Here is a 15,717-nt window from a genome sequence, read left to right as displayed (position 1 = left end):
CCTATCTACCTGCTACTCCACTTTCAAGGAGCTATGAACCTGCACTCCAAGGTCTCTTTGTTCAGCAACACTCCCTAGGACCTTACCATTAAGTGTATAAGTCCTCCTAAGATTTGCTTTCTCAAAATACAGCACCTCACATTTATCTGAATTAAACTCCATCCGCCACTTCTCAGCCCATTGGCCCATCTGGTCAAGATCCTGTTGTAATCTGAGGTAACCCTCTTCGCTGTCCACTACACCTAAATTTTGGTGTCATCTGCAAACTTACTAACTGTACCTCTTATGCTCGCATCCAAATCATTTATGTAAATGACAAAAAGTAGAGGACCCAGCACCAATCCTTGTGGCACTCCACTGGTCACAGGCCTCCAGTCTGAAAAACAACCCTCCAACACCACCCTCTGTCTTCTACCTTTGAGCCAGTTCTGTATCCAAATGGCTAGTTCTCCCTGTATTCCATGAGATCTAACCTTGCTAATCAGTCTCCCATGGGGAACCTTGTCAAATACTTTACTGAAGTCCATATAGATCACATCTACTGCTCTGCCTTCATCAATCTTCTTTGTAACATCTTCAAAAAACTCAATCAAGTTTGTGAGACATGATTTCCTACGCGCAAAGCCATGTTGACTATCCCGAATCAGTCCTTGCCTTTCCAAATACATGTACATCCTGTCCCTCAGGATTCCCTCCAACAACTTGCCCACCACTGAGGTCAGGCTCACTGGTCTATAGTTCCCTGGCTTGTCCTTACCACCCTTCTTAAACAGTGGCACCACGTTTACCAACCTCCAGTCTTCCAGCCCCTCACCTGTGACTATCGATGATACAAATATCTCAGCAGGAGGCCCAGCAATCACTTCTCTAGCTTCCCACAGTGTTCTCGGGTACACCTGATCAGGTCCTGGAGATTTATCCACCTTTAACCATTTCAAGACATCCAGCACTTCCTCCTCTGTAATCTGGACATTTTGCAAGATGTCACCATCTATTTCCCTACAGTCTATATCTTCCATATCCTTACGTGCCAATTGACAATACCTGGTCAGCATTAACTCCTTGCTCTGGAAGACCGACAGGTTCCGGACAGACTGAAGAGCATCTTTCATCAGGTTGATGTCCCCCAGGCGCAGTCGATGACTAGCTCGATGAGGTTTTTAAAAAATTTTATACTTGATTCATAAGAAGTCCCTTTGTATATATACCCAGTCACAAACACAGTTTGGTTCTATACAGTAGTATATCAAGGAAACAAACAAACATTGGAGTTTGACTCTACCCAAACAAAGGGGAAAGTGAGGACTGCAGATGCTGGAGATCAGAGCTGGAAAATGTGTTGCTGGAAAAGCGCAGCAGGTCAGGCAGCATCCAAGGAACAGGAGAATCGACATTTGGGGCATAAGCCCTTCTTCAGGGCTTCCTTATAGGTTAGGTACATCAGTCATGGGAAATGCAAGGTTATAGTGTAAGGGAATGGGTTTGGCTAGGTTGGTGTGGAATTGTTGGGCCAAATGGCCTGTTTCCACACTGTGGGGATTCTACATAAAGGTCTGGCAGTGAGAGAGAGCCAGGACAGCTCCAGTGTGATACAGCCAAGCAGAAACAGCGTGGCCAGATAGTCTGAGTGAATGCTGGGGCCTTGCTTGTTCTCCAATGCACAGAGAAAACCAACCAAGAGTGCATCAGGTCTGTCACAAACCTCACCATATTGTTCGAGGAATTAACTAATGCATTCGCCAAGGGAACACCCACGGATGTAGTTCCCAAATGAGAGACTGTTGACTTAATCCGTGGGATTGAGAACAAATGGATTGCCCTAATTTGGAGATTGACTTGAACAGGATAACTGACATGAGGTTGGCGTGAGAAATGATTAATAATTTCTGCAATAGATTCAACTATTCAGCGTTTTTCCTACTTCAGTAACACAGGAGATCAGGGACATAAGTGAGCGTCTTGGACAAGTCTGTAAACTTACAAAGAAGCATCACTGGATCAAGTGGTCACTATTTTAAAAATTCTCTCCTGTGTCACTGGCCGGGCCCATCCTTTGAGAGCAAAGAACTTTGGTAAGATTTGGTTTAGTTGTTGTCACATGTATCTTGTTACAAAATACGGTGAAAAACATTGTCTCATGTCACTAATCCCCAGCACCACCTTAAGACACAGAAAAATAATCCAAAATGTAATATAAAGGCAGAAAAATTTAGAATGTGGGGAAAATAATGGAATCTGAATCCCAACCCAAGTCAATGTACGAACACCCATTAATCCAGTTCAGGTAATACTGCCTCAATGAGAGAGAGAAAGCCTCAAACTCTGGCAAGGTAATGAACTGTTGTAGGTAAAAATGAAGGGCTTTTGCCCGAAACGTTGATTTTCCTGCTCCTCGGATGCTGCCTGAACTGCTGTGCTCTTCCAGCACCACTAATCCAGAAGAAGGAACTGTTGTAGTCCACATGTACGGATCCCTGGGAATCGGGGAAAAGGAAAATATAAAGACTAATGGAATGATACTCTCTAGAAGATTGATTATATTAGCACCGTATTCCACGGATGATCCCTGGAATGGTAGGCCTAAATATGGGCGGCACGGTGGCACAGTGGTTAGCACTGCTGCCTCACAGCGCCAGGGACCCGGGTTCAATTCCCGCCTCAGGCGACTGACTGTGTGGAGCTTGCACATTCTCCCCGTGTCTGCGTGGATTTCCTCTGGGTGCTCCGGTTTCCTCCCACAGTCCAAAGATGTGCGGGTCAGGTGAATTGGCCATGCTAAATTGCCCGTAGTGTTAGGTAAGGGGTAAATGTAGGGGTATGGGTGGGTTGCGCTTCGGCGGGTCGGTGTGGATTTGTTGGGCCGAAGGGCCTGTTTCCACACTGTAAGTAATCTAATCTAATGTACGATGAACGGCTGGGGATCCTGGAATTGTATTTCAGTTCAGAAGATTGAGGGGAGATCTAATAGAAACTTCCAAGATAATGCATGGCTTAGACAGGGTGGATGCTTGGAATTTGTTTCTGTCAGGCGGGGAGACTAGGCACAGCCTTAGAATTAGAGGGGGTCAATTTAGAACAGAAATTCTTCAGCCAGAGAGTGGTGGGCCTGTGGAATTCATTGCCGCAGAGTGCAGTGGAGGCCGGGACGTTAAATGCCTTCAAGGCAGAGATTGATAAATTCTTAAACTCACAAGGAATTAAGAGATATGGGGAGAGTGTGGGTAAGTGGTGCTGAAATGCTTGGTGGAATAGACTTAATCGGCCAAATGGCCTTACTTCCACTCTGAGTTCTCATGGTCTAAGATTGGAAAGTGTGGCCCAGGGTGAATCCTTACAGAACTGACCATGAAAGTAATATGTAGACCATGAAAGAAACCAGCTGATGTTGTCCAGGGCTGTGAGGAGCAGATAGGGGAGAATCCCACAAGGTCAGGGGTGTATCCCCTGGTAGAGTAGAATAACTTCCTTTGTTATTTATGCCATATTCAGGTAGTACAATAAAAACGAGACCACATTTCTCCAGAACCAAGGTGCTAATATGAACACACGGACGACACAAGAGTACAGTCATACACAGGTCAGCATAGAGTGCACAGAAAGGTGATGATGGGGGGGGTTAGGGGGTGATCAGAATGTATTTGCTTTTACAGCATTTTGAAAGGAATTGACAGTGTTGATCGGAATAAGCTTTCTCTGTCTGAGACGCAGGGACACCACGGGAAAATGAGAGGCAGAAACTGAGATTGCTGGAAAACTCAGCAGGTCTGGCAGCATCTGGAAGAGAGGAATCCGAGTTAATGTTTCGGGTCTGGTGACCCTTCCGGAGAGTTAACTCTGCTCTCTCTCACACAGATGCTACCAGACCTGCTGCGCTTTTCCAGCAATCTCAGTTTCTGCCTTGGATTTACAGCATTTGCACTGCATTTGGTTTTTAGTATGGGAAAATGAGGGTGAGCTAACGGGAGAGAGGAAATCGTTCACCACAGGCAGAATTATGTTGCAGGTCAAGAAGCCAATATCAATCAATACTCAATAGATTTTTACTAGTCAGGATGAATGAGTTCAGGATTAGATTAACCGCAGTCTCAGTGAATGGGAAAGCAGGCTTGCTGGGCTGAAAACTCCATCCTAATGGCTGAGGGTTCCCACTCAAAGCTGTTGAATTTGCCTGTGTTCACTTTGACCAAACTTTAACACAGCCTGCCTTTTCCATTGTAGAAGCAGGATGCATGTTCCTGACCCTGAGCACTTTCCTGTTGTCAACAGCATGCAGGTGGCTGTCTGATGGTGTGTTCGAGTGAACACAGGGTGGATTACAGAGACACTATTGATCATCTGATCACTGACTGACCAGTCCAGCAGCCCACCTGCATCCTGCTCCTGCTCAGCAAGTTAAACAGGAAGGTTAGCGATGCTATCATCCTCTGACAGGAAGCTCGCAAGTCTGAGGCTGGCAGCAGGAGAGAACTAGTTCCAGGAATACACCTCCCTAATAAATCCCAGCATCATATCCACAAGGTTACAGCTCAGAGAGAGCACCGCACCAATGTACAAACACACACACCCACACACACACTCACACCCACACACATACACACACACACCCACACACACACCCTCCCCAATCCCAATACACACACACTCACACCCACACACACACACTCACACACACACACACATACACACACCCACACACACACACATACCCACACACACACCCCACACACACACACCCTCCCAACCCCAATACCCACACTCCCCAACACCAATACATACACACCCACACTCACACACACACACACACCCTCCCCAACCCCAATACCCACACACACACACCCACACACATACCCACACTCCCCAACACCAATACATACACCCACACATACACACACACACATATACACACCCACACACACACATACACACACACACACACTCACACATACACATACACACACACATACACACACCCACACACACACCCTCCCCAACCCCAATACCCACACACACACACACACACACACCCATGCGCACACACACACATACACACACACACACTCCCCAACACCAGTACACACACACCCACAGACACACTCCCCAACCCCAAAACACACACCCACACACACCCACACTCCCCAACCCCAATGCATACACACACCCACAACCCAACCCCAATGCATACACACCCAAACCCCATCCCCAATGCATACATACACACCCCAACCCCAATGCACACACACCCACAACCCAACCCCAATGCATACACACCCACACCCCATCCCCAATGCATACACACCCACACCCCATCCCCAATGCATACACACACACACACACCCCATCCCCAATGTACACACACCCACACCCCAAAACCCCAATGCACACACACACACCCCAACCCCAATGTACACACACCCACAACCCAAAACCCCAATGCACACACACACACCCCATCCCCAATGTACACACCCACAAACACAAACACAAACACCCCAACCCCAATGCACATGCATGCACACACAGCCCAACCCCAATACACACCCACACACACACCCATACTGAAACACACACCTACAATTCTCTAAAAATCTGGAATTATTAATCTTCCGATAACCATAAAAACATTATCATTAAAACACTGGCCTCTGTGTTGCTGCACACCTTCATTCAGTTGTTTCCAATTTCTAAAAAGCCTCAAGAAAGACGTGAAGCAGCAGGTGTCCTGGCTTCAACCTTGGCCTTTGGAAATAGGAGCTGCCAGACCAGCCCTGCCCAGCTCCATCAGTCTGGGACAGTATCAGCAGGAGTGACCAGCCCACTGTCCTCAGGGAGACAAAGTCCCACCTTCACACTGAGAATACTCTCCATTGTGTTGGCTGGCACTGTCATCGTGCTAAATGGGACAGACTTCGAACCGATCTAGCAACTCACGACTGGGCATCCATGAGGCACTGTGGACCATCAACAGCAGCAGAACTGGACTCCAGCACAACCTGATGGCCCAGCATATCCCTATTCACCTATTACCATCAAGCCAGGGGATCGACCTTGGTTCAAGGAGAGTGCAGGAAGGCATGCCAGGAGCAGCATCAAGCATTGTTAAAAATGAGGTGTCAACCTGGTGAAGCTACCAAACAGGACTACTTGTGTGCCAAACGGCATAAACAGCAAGTGATAGACAGAGCTAAGCGATCCCACAACCAACAGATCAGATCTAAGGTCTGCAGTCCTTCCACATCCAGTCATGAATGGCGGCATTGGGCCATGGGAGGAGGCCATTTGGCCCCTCGAGCCTGTCCCGCCATTCAGCAGATCTCAACTGTACATTCCTGCGCCTGCCAATAATCTTTCATCGGAATATTATTTGCCACTTCTCTGCCCAAGCCTGTAGTCTGTCCACCCAATGTCTGTTACACTGGGCCCCCTCATCATTGAGGGTGGGGATATTCGTGAAGCCTCCCCCTCCAGTAAGGTAATTTCCCACCAACATTCGGCTGCAACAGGAGAAACAGGGGTTTCGATCTAATCTGTTGGTGCGATTGCTTAGCCCTGTCTATCGGTCACTGCTCATGCTGTTTGGCATGTACGTTTGGAGTTTCATTGGTGTGGCGCCTCATTTTCAGGTATGTCTGATCCTCCTCCTGTACTCGCCCTTGTACCAGGGTTGGTCCCCTGGCCTATTGGTGATCACGGGGTAGGGGACATGCTGGGAAAATAAGCTTACAGACTGTGATTGAACACAATTCTACTGCTGCTAATGAACCGCAGCACTCCGAGATACCCACTTAATCAATTGAAAGATCTGTTTGAAATCTGATGTTACCCAACACCACGGAGGGAGTCCTCAATATGAAGACAGAAAGGAGCAGAACCACAGAATCCTACAGGCCATTCAGCCCATCAAGTTCTTACTGACCCTCTGAAGAGGATCCCACCCAGACCTACCCTCTTATTCCTGTAACCCTGCATTTCCCATGTTTAATCCACCCTAACCTGCACGTCTGACTTGCAATCTTGGGTGACTGTCTGTGTGGAGTTTGCACATGCTCCCCATGTCTGCGTGGGTTTCCTCCCACAATCCGATGATGTGCAGGTTAGGGTGGATTGACCGTGCTAAATTGTCCCATAGTGCCCAGGGATGTGCAGGTTAGAGTGGATTGGCCGTGCTAAATTGTCCCATAGTGCCCAGGGATGTGCAGGTTAGGGTGGATTGGCTGTGCTAAATTGTCCCATAGTGCCCAGGGATGTGCAGGTTAGAGTGGATTGGCCGTGCTAAATTGTCCCATAGTGCCCAGGGATGTGCAGGTTAGGGTGGATTGGCTGTGCTAAATTGTCCCATAGTGCCCAGGGATGTGCAGGTTAGGGTGGATTGGCCGTGCTAAATTGTCCCATAGTGCCCAGGGATGTGCAGGTTAGGGTGGATTGGCCGTGCTAAATTGTCCCATAGTGCCCAGGGATGTGCAGGTTAGGGTGGATTGGCCGTGCTAAATTGTCCCATAGTGCCCAGGGATGTGCAGGTTAGGGTGGATTGACCGTGCTACATTGTCCCATAGTGCCCAGGGATGTGCAGGTTAGGGTGGATTGACCGTGCTACATTGTCCCATAGTGCCCAGGGATGTACAGGTTAGGGTGGATTGGGTGCAGCACGTGGGGAGATATGCAACAAAAGGGAAAAACAGACCTGACCGCGTCCTTCCCAATCTGCAGGCTGCAGGTACAGGTCTCCATGACAATATTGGTTAGAGTGACCACCCTAACCTGCACATCCCTGGGCACTATGGGACAATTTAGCACGGCCAATCCACCCTAACCTGCACATCCCTGGGCACTATGGGACAATTTAGCACGGCCAATCCACCCTAACCTGCACATCCCTGGACACTATGGGACAATTTAGCACGGCCAATCTACCCTAACCTGCACATCCCTGGACACTATGGGATACTTTAGTGTGACCAATCCACCCTAACCTGCACATCCCTGGGCACTATGGGATACTTTAGTGTGACCAATCCACCCTAATCTGGACATCCCTGGGCACTATGGGACAATTTAGCATGGCCAATCCACCCTAACCTGCACATCCCTGGGCACTATGGGACAATGTAGCACGGCCAATCCACCCTAACCTGCACATCCCTGGGCACTATAGGACAATTGGGTTATCCTCTGAGTATTGTACAACATACGTACACTTGGACAGAGCCACAGACCCGGGGAACAGGGAGACACCATGGCTGGGTCACACACAAAGGAAGCCAGAGGTGTGTAAGTGAGCTAAGTCAAAACCTTCCCTAAAAGGGGATCATTAACTGGAGACAAATATATAAAAAAAACACACACTCAAAGTACAGGAAATGTGAGTCAACCCTTGAACTGACACGCTGCCTTTACTCTCTTATTGTCTTCCTGGAGAAATCACTTTGCCCACACATTGTGCTATATTTGAAGGGAGCTTTTCCTGAGCCAAGGCCAAGGGTAATCACGGATTAACACTGGGATCCGGTTCACAAAGACATTGGAGGTGGGGTGGATTAACCCATTCAGTGCCAGGACAGTGCTCTAGGGGCCAACAGCAGGCCAGATACTGTGATACAGAAGGTGGTTCTCCCAGGACACAACCTCCATCAGATCTCGCTGGATCGCAGTGGTGAGCAGGGCATAGAACAATCCAGTGCACAACAGGCCCTTCGGCCCTCGATGTTGCATTGACCTGTGATCTATTCTCAGCCAATGCCCCTACACTATCCCAAATCATCCATGTGCTTATCTAAGGATAGTTTAAATCTCCCTAATGTGGCTGAGTTGACTACATTAGCAGGTAGGGCATTCCTCACCCTTACCACTCTCTGAGTAAAGTACCTGCCTCTAACATCTATTAATCATCAATATGTAGTTATGCCCCCTCGTATAAGTTGACGTCACCATCCTAGGAAAAAGACTTTCACTGTCTCCCCTATCTAACCCTCTGATCATCTTGTATGTCTCTATCAAATCCCCCCTTAGCCTTCTTCTCTCCAATGAGAACAGACCCAAGTCTCTCAGCCTTTCCTCATAAAACCTTCCCTCCAGACCAGGCAACATCCAGGTAAATCTCCTCTGCATCTTTTCCTAGGCTTCCACATCCTTCCCAAAATATGGCGAGCAGAACTGTACACAATATTCCAAGTGTGGCCGCACCAGCGTTATGTATAATTGCAGCATCATATTGCGATTCCAGAACTCAATTCTTCTACGAATGAAACCTAACACACCGTATGCCTTCTCAACAGCACTATCAACCTGGGTGGCAATTTTCAGGGATCTGTGTACATGGACTCCAAGATCCCTCTGCACACCCACACTACCAAAAATCTTTCCATTGACCCAGTACTCTGCCTTCCTGTTATTCTCCCCAAAGTGCATCACCTCACATTTAGCTGTATTGAACTCCAATTGCCACCTCTCAGTCCAATTCTGCAGTTTATCCAAGTCCCCCTGCAACGTATAACATTCTTCCAAACTGTCCACTACTCCACCGACTTTCGTGTCATCTGCAAATTTACTAACCCGTCCACCTATGCCTGCGTCTAAGTCATTTATAAAAATGACAAACAGCAGTGATCCCAAAACAGATCCTTGTGGCATACCACTAGTAACGAGACTCCAGGCTGAATATTTTCCATCAACCACCACACGCTGCCTTCTTTCAGAAAGCCAATTTCTAATTCAGATTGCTAAATCACCCTCAATTCCATGCCTCTGCATTTTCTCCAACAGCCTACTATGTGGAACCTTATCAAAGGCTTTACTGAAGTCCATGTATACCACGTCAACTGCCCTACCCTCATCTACATGCTTGGTCACCTTCTCAAAAAACTCAATGAGGTTTGTGAGACGTGACCTGCCCTTGACGAAACCATGTTGACTATCTGAAATCAGAAATTGGAAGATCCTCGGTTGGGTTGAGCTGCAGTTGGTGGGTCTCTCTGCTGGCTTTGGCCTAAGGCCTGCTCAGTGACCAAAGAACCAGAGCGATGACCTGTGCTAGTGTCCATACCTCTGGCCCGCAGTCCAGTCAGGGGTCCTGGGAAAAAGATGGAAGAATTATAGCCTGAAGCTTCAACATGAGGAGAGTCATGCGGCACGCAGCGTGGATACACCTTCTCACAGCTATCTGCTCGAGGCTAGATTTCCTAGTTGTGTACTGTACCTTCTCGGTCAGATCTACCAACATCAAGCCAGTGTTCTTCTCTCACCACCGCCTCCTGCTGGTCACCTATCACCTACAGGATTACCAAGAGGTTGCTATGGGAACATGAAAGCTGAATGTGAAACTACTGATCCCTGAGCACATGGAGGAGCTGAAGAAGGGGTCCCGCAGGTTGTTACAGATGTGTGAGTCTCTCTCAGTCTCCAGCAGACTGGTGTGGGACAGTCAAGGGAAAAGATCAACAAGTTCTTTATGCTCAAAGGTGTTTGGAAGGAGCGAGAGAAAGAGAGAGTGTGAGAGAGAGAGAGTGTGTGAGAGAGAGAGAGAGTGTGTGAGAGAGAGAGAGAGAGTGTGAGAGAGAGAGAGTGTGAGAGAGAGAGAGTGTGAGAGAGAGAGAGAGTGTGTGTGTGTGTGAGAGAGAGAGACAGAGAGAGAGAGACAGAGAGAGACAGACAGACAGAGAGAGAGAGAGAGAGACGAACAGAGAGAGAAAGAGAGACAGAGAGAGAGAGAGAGAGAGACAGCGCCTTTGGTCCAACCCGTCCATGCCAACCAGATATCCCAACCCAATCTAGTCTGACTGCCAGCACCCAACCCATATCCCTCCAAACCCTTCCTATTCATATACCCATCCAAATGCCTCTTAGAGTCATAGAGATGTACAGCATGGAAACAGACCTTTCGGTCCAACCCGTCCATGCCGATCAGATATCCCAACCCAATCTAGTCCCACCTGCCAGCACCCGGCCCATATCCCTCCAAAGCCTTCCTATTCATATACCCATCCAAATGCCTCATAAATGTTGCAATTGTACCAGCCTCCACCACTTCCTCTGGCAGCTCATTCCATACACGTACCACCCTCTGCATGAAAAAGTTGCCCTTTAGGTCTCTTTTATATCTTTCCCCGCTCACCCTAAACCTATGCCCTCTAGTTCTGGACTCCTCGACCCCAGGGAAAAGACTTTCCCTATTTACCCTATCCATGCCCCTCATGATTTTGTAAACCTCCGACGCTCCAGGGAAAACAGCCCCAGACTGGTCAGCCTCTCCCTATAGCTCAAATCCTCCAACCCTGGCAACATCCTTGTAAATCTTTTCTGAACCCTTTCAAGTTTCACAACATCTTTCCAATAGGAAGGAGACCAGAATTGCACGCAATATTCCAACAGTGGCCTAACCAATGTCCTGTACAGCCACAACATGACCTCTCAACTCCTGTAATCAATACTCTGACCAATAAAGGAAAGCATACCAAATGCATTCTTCATTATCCTATCTACCTGCGACTCTACTTTCAAGGAGCTATGAACCTGCACTCCAAGGTCTCTTTGTTCAGCAACACTCCCTAGGACCTTACCATTAAGTGTATAAGTCCTGCTAAGATTTGCTTTCCCAAAATGCAGCAACTCGCATTTATCTGAATTAAACTCCATCTGCCATTTCTCAGCCCATTGGCCCATCTGGTCCAGATCCTGTTGTAATCTGAGGTAACCCTCTTCGCTGTCCACTACACCTCCAATTTTGGTGTCATCTGCAAATTTACTAACTGTACCTCTTATGCTCGCATCCAAATCATTTATGTAAATGACAAAAAGTAGAGGGCCCAGCACCGATCCTTGTGGCACTCCACTGGTCACAGGCCTCCAGTCTGAAAAACAACCCTCCACCACCACCCTCTGTCTTCTACCTTTGAGCCAGTTCTGTATCCAAATGGCTAGTTCTCCCTGTATTCCATGAGATCTAACCTTGCTAATCAGTCTCCCATGGGGAACCTTGTCGAACGCTTTACTGAAGTCCATACAGATCACATCTACTGCTCTGCCTCATCAATCTTCTTTGTTACTTCTTCAAAAAACTCAATCAAGTTTGTGAGACATGATTTCCCACGCACAAAGCCATGTCGACTATCCCGAAGTCCTTGCCTTTCCAAATACATGTGCATCCTGTCCCTCAGGATTCCCTCCAACAACTTGCAAACCACCGACATCAGGCTCACTGGTCTATAGTTCCCTGGCTTGTCCTTACCACCCTTCTTAAACAGTGGCACCACGTTTGCCAACCTCCAGTCTTCCGGCCCCTCACCTGTGACTATCGATGATACAAATATCTCAGCAAGAGGCCCAGCAATCACTTCTCTAGCTTCCCACAGAGTTCTCGGGTACACCTGATCTGGTTCTGGGGATTTATCCACCTTTAACCGTTTCAAGACATCCAGCACTTCCTCCTCTGTAATCTGGACATTTTGCAAGATGTCACCATCTATTTCCCTACAGTCTATATCTTCCATATCCTTTTCCACAGTAAATACTGATGCCAAATATTCATTTAGTATTTTCCCCATTTTCTGCGGCTCCACACAAAAGCCTTGCTGATCTTTGAGGGGCCCAAATCTCTCCCTAGTTACCCTTTTGTCCTTAATGTATTTGTAAAACCCCTTTGGATTCTCCTTAATTCTATTTGCCAAAGCTATCTCATGTCCCCATTTTGCCCTCCTGATTTCCCTCTTAAGTATACTCCTACTTCCTTTATACTCGATCTATCCTGTCTACACTAGACCAATGCTTCCTTCTTTTTCTTAACCAAACCCTCAATTTCTTTAGTCATCCAGCATTCCCTATACCTATCAGCCTTCCCTTTCACCCTGACAAGAACATGCTTTATTTGGATTCTTGTTATCTCATTTCTGAAGGCTTCCCATTTTCCAGCCGTCCCTTTACCTGCGAACATCTGCCTCCAATCAGCTTTCGAAAGTTCTTGCCTAATACCGTCAAACTTGGCTGTCCTAGAGGTAGTCAAAAGGTGTGTCAGGGTGGACTGAGAACGAGAAGGTGGGTAGGGGCTGCCTTAGAGGGATCGGAAGGTGGGAGGGATGGGGGCTTGCTGGGTCTGTAATGTCTGCACTTTTGTATGTAACAGTATTGTCTCATGTACAAATGTTGCTGTCTTTTATATGTGGAACTGGGATTTGAGGTTTGTCCTCATCTCTCTGTAAACTGGTTTAACGGTAGGGGTTTGGGGCCTGGCTTTGCTGCTCCTCTCCCTTGTAAAATTGTGTTGTATACAGCTGTAAATGTTAACTGTTTTTTTGTAAGTTGTTTTGTTATTTGTTTAATAAAATAAAAGAAACTACCGTCAAAATTGGCCTTTCTCCAACTTAAAACTTCTACTTTTAGATCTGGTCTATTCTTTTGCATCACTATTTTAAAACTAATAGAATTATGGTCGCTGGCCCCAAAGTGCTCCCCTACTGACACCTCAGTCCCCTGCCCTGCCTTATTTCCCAAGAGTAGGTCAAGTTTTGCACCTTCTCTAGTAGGTACATCCACATACTGAATCAGGAAATTGTCTTCAAACCCTCCGCTTCTTCCTCTCCCGCCAACCCAACCAGTACCCTTCCACTGACACCCTCCTTCGACTGACTGAACTGGTCCACACTCTTAACAACTTCTCTTTCCAATCCCCCCACTTCCTCCAAACTAAAGGAGTAGCCATGGGCCCCCGCATGGGCCCCAGCTATGCCTGCCTCTTCATCCGATATGTGGAACAATCCATCTTCCGCAGCTACACTGGCACCATCCCCCACCTTTTCCTCCGCTACATCAATGACTGTATCGGCGCTGCCTCGTGCTCCCATGAGGAGGTTGAACAGTTCTTCCATTTTACTAACACCTTCCACCCTGACCTCAAATTTATCTGGATCGTCTCAGACTCCTCCCTCCCTTTCCCATCTCGGGCGACCGACTCAACACGGACATTCACTACAAACCGACTGTCTCCCACAGCTACCTAGACTACACCTCCTCCCACCCTGCCCCCTGTAAAAACGCCATCCCATATTCCCAATTCCTTCATCTCCACCGCATCTGCTCCCAGGAGGACCAATTCCACTACCGAACATCCCAAATGGCCTCCTTCTTCAAAGACCGCAATTTCTCCCCAGACGTGATCGACGATGCTCTTCACCACATCTCCTCCACTTCCCGCTCCTCTGCCCTTGAACTCCTCCCCTCCAATCGCCACCAGGACAGAACCCCACTGGTCCTCACCTACCACCCCACCAACCTCCAGATACATCGTATCATCCGTCGTCAATTCCGCCACCTCCAAACAGACCCCACCACCAGGGATATATTTCTCTCCCCACCCTTATCAGTGATCTGGAGAGACCACTCCCTCTGCGATTCCCTCGTCAGGTCCACATCCCTCACCAGCAAATCCTCCACTCCCAGCACCTTCCCCTGCAACCACAAGTAGTGCAAAACGTGCGCCCACACCTCCTCCCTTATCTCCTGCCAAGGCCCCAATGGATCCTTCCATATCCATTGCAAATTCACCTGCACCTCCACATACATCATTTACTGTATCCGCTGCACCCGATGTGGCCTCCTCTATATTGGGGAGACAGGCTGCCGATTTGCGGAACTTTTCAGAGAACACCTCTGGGACACCCGGACCAACCAACCCAACCACCCCGTGACTCAACACTTCAACTCCCCCTCCCACTCCATCAAGGACATGCAGGTCCTTGGCCTCCTCCATCGCCAGACCATAGCAACACGAAGCCTGGAGGAAGAGCGCCTCATCTTCTGCCTAGGAACCCTCCAACCACAAGGGATGAATGTAGATTTCTCCAGCTTTCTCATTTCCCCTCTCCCTCCCCACCTTATCTCAGTCCCAACCCTTGAACTCAGCACCGCCTTCTTGACCTGCAATCTTCTTCCCGACCTCTCCACCCCCACCCCCTCTCTGGCCTATCACCCTCACCTCCTTCCACCTATCGTATTCCCAGTGCCCCTCCCCCAAATTCCACCCCCCCTACCGTTTATCTCAGCCCGCTTGGCACACCAGCCTCATTCCTGAAGAAAGGCTTATGCCCGAAACGTCGATTCCCCTGCTCCTCGGATTGCTGCCTGGCCTGTTGCGCTTTTCCAGCACCACACGTTTCAACTCTGGTCTCCAGCATCTGCAGTCCTCACTTTCTCCTGTCAGCGAGAGGCCCACCAGCCTGGTTATATTCCATACCTAACTGCAATCCCCTAAGGCCTCACACCTTCCATCACTCTGATCACAGATAGGAAATCCAAAAGATTCAGCAGGATTAAGTAACAACTAACACTCAGTACTTGTGTGTCGTCTCTTACAGTAGACCCTTCAGTTCTTCATGTGTTGCTGGAAAAGCACAGCGGGTCAGGCAGCATCCAAGGAAGAGGAGAATCGACATTTCGGGCATAAGCCCTTCTTCAGGAATTCCAACCTCAAATCTCCATTCCTGCATGTCCTCCGCTAGCCGTTCATGCCTTGATTATATCTAACTCTACCTTAAAAGGCAATTTTAAAATATTTTTAAAAAAGGACAGTATTGTTGAGAGATTCTGTACATGAAGATTACAGACCACAAATGAATCACAGCACTCAAAAAGGTCTAAAAATTTATTAATTAAATGGCTGCCTTTGTGATTAACAGAGAAAGTAATTGTCAACATCATTTTCTCTTTTTAAAAAAAAGCTTTTAATATTTTAGAAAG

Source organism: Hemiscyllium ocellatum, chromosome 44 (assembly GCF_020745735.1).
Source record: "Hemiscyllium ocellatum isolate sHemOce1 chromosome 44, sHemOce1.pat.X.cur, whole genome shotgun sequence".
Lineage (NCBI taxonomy): Eukaryota > Metazoa > Chordata > Chondrichthyes > Orectolobiformes > Hemiscylliidae > Hemiscyllium > Hemiscyllium ocellatum.
Note: the sequence above shows the minus strand (reverse complement) of the source record.